General features: G+C 35.5%; 1 long non-coding RNA gene across 1 annotated transcript; it reads right to left on the reverse strand.

The window, feature by feature from the left end:
* Positions 1 to 597: 597 nt before the first annotated feature.
* On the reverse strand, positions 598 to 1,576 carry LOC136224519 (uncharacterized). The gene is made up of 3 exons (XR_010686476.1): positions 1,503 to 1,576; positions 1,242 to 1,408; positions 598 to 1,142 (listed from the first exon to the last, which is right to left on the reverse strand). It is a non-coding gene; the product is annotated as an uncharacterized lncRNA (long non-coding RNA).
* Positions 1,577 to 2,328: the final 752 nt, after the last annotated feature.

Genomic DNA, 2,328 nt, shown 5'->3' on the forward strand with positions numbered 1-2,328 from the left:
TTTTAATTTTGCACACAAAAGTGTACAACTTTCGGATGATCTCCCACTAAAGTGTACAGCTGGTAATTGTGACCGGTCAACTTAAAGTCAACTGGCCACATCATCATTTTTCATTAAACCCATTTGAAAAAGTGGGACCTACTCCTTATAAAATCACTAAAATACTCTTATCCTTGTGTAAATTACAAAAATGCCATCATCTTCTCCATTTTCCATTTTTTTTTTTGCATATTAATAGACCTGTCCACGGGTCCGGGTACCCGCCCGGCCCGCCCAGGCCCGTGTCCCTTGGACCGGGCTTGGACAATAAAAATTGTTCATCGGCCCAGCCCGGCCCAAACCCGCCAAAACCCGCCTATTTTTTGGACGGGCTTGGGATTAATAAAAATAACACGGGCCCAGCCCGGCCCGCTTATTAATATTAATTAATAAATAAATATATTTATATATTAAATATTTATTTTTAAATATAATATTTATTTTTTATAATTAACAATTATATATATATATTTAGGTGGGCTTATATGGGTTGGGCTCGGGATTTGATTTTTAAGCCCGAGCCCAGCCCGGCCTGAGCCCGCCTAAATTAATTGTGGGCTGGGTTGGGCTTGGACTGAGCATTTTTACCTAAAAACCCGACTGGCCCGGCCCGAGCCCGGCCCATGGACATGTCTACATATTAATTAGATATGTTCTTTCCCTCTCTCATCTCAAGACAAAACCGTGGATCTATCTCATCCCACCATTTCCCTCCTCCTCTCTCTCTCTCTCGTGCCTTTCTCATCTTTCCTTGCTTCACTTCTCTTCACTCTCTGATTCTCAATTGAGATCTGCTCTTCCCTTAGATCTTTCTATTTCTTTTCTTAATTAGTTCTCGATTTTCTTAAATATGGCATCGTTTCGCCCAGATCCAACTTCCAGAATCTACCTTGAGCCGAAGACGCTTTCTATTGACCACTTTGATCGCCTTCCCGACTCGCTTCTTCTCTTGGTTTTCAATAAAATCGGTGATATTAAGGCGCTTGGTCGTTGTTGTGTTGTCTCTCGTGGATTTCACTCCTAGTTCCTCATGTAGACAACGTTGTCTCTGCCGATTTCTCTCTCTTTATATTTCCCGACTCACAATAAATGGGTTGCTTAATCTGTACATTAACATGATATTATTAGGAAGCTACCTGGAAACTTCTATTTGTATCACAATTCATTTCTGACCATCTTAAATTTTTCAAATACAAATTTACCTTCCTTATACTTCTGAGATTCTTAATAAGCTCTTTCATATTTCCATCACAGCAACTCCCCACAATCGTCGCAGTGAACATTCGCCACCGTGTGGAGGCCGGTGATCAACTGCCGACCCTCCTTCTTCCCCACTATAATCTTCATAGCATGAGAGAATAAAAACGATCTGCCTTTGGTTGCCCACCATACCAAATTATTATTTAATTTAATCAGATAATAAAATTGAAATAATGAACATAATAAAAGTCAATTAAAATCACCTGGAAAGCTTTAGAAATAATATCATCGTGATGAGAAAAAAAGTTGCTGCACTTATGGCAGCTGTATAGACGTGGTCGTCCAGTTGAATCCGCCGTTAATGAATTAATGCTTCAAGTAGAGAGAAAAAGGGAAATAAAGAGAGAGAAAGGAAAATAGTGAAAGATAGGGGTTGCAAAGAAGGACACAAGGTTAGTTTAGTAATTTTATAATATGGGGTCAAATTTTGACTTTTTAAGTGGTTAAAATGCTGACGTGGCAACGTTGACTTGTGTTGACCGGTTACAAATACCGGCTATACACTTTAGTGGGAGGTCATTCGAAGGTTGTACACTTTTGTGTGTAAAATTAAAAGTTGTACACCAAAGTGTGAAATAAGGTAAAAGTTGTACACCACGTATGTAATTTACCCTATGTTTTTACTTTTAATCTATTTTTATATAATATAAAACAGTGATGATGAAGCTGATGTGTCACTTCCTCATTTTTTATTGATAAAAATATAATATAATATATTAATTTTAATTATATTATTATATATTTATTAATAAAATATTATTTTATCCGTACTATATCTAAGAGTTCTACATCATTTAAATTAATCTCTAAAATATCTCTAATTCTCTCTATATCTATCTATATAATATAAAACAGTAACGTTGGAGCTGAGTCGTCACTTCCTCATTTTTTATTGATAAAAAATATAATATAATATATAATATTTTAATTTTAACTATATTATTATATTTATCTACAAAAAGATTATTTTATCGGTACTATATCTAAGAGTTCTACAAGATTTAAATTAAACTCTAAAATCTCTCTAAT

The sequence above is a fragment of the Euphorbia lathyris genome, chromosome 3 (assembly GCF_963576675.1).
Source record: "Euphorbia lathyris chromosome 3, ddEupLath1.1, whole genome shotgun sequence".
Taxonomy (NCBI): Eukaryota; Viridiplantae; Streptophyta; class Magnoliopsida; order Malpighiales; family Euphorbiaceae; genus Euphorbia; species Euphorbia lathyris.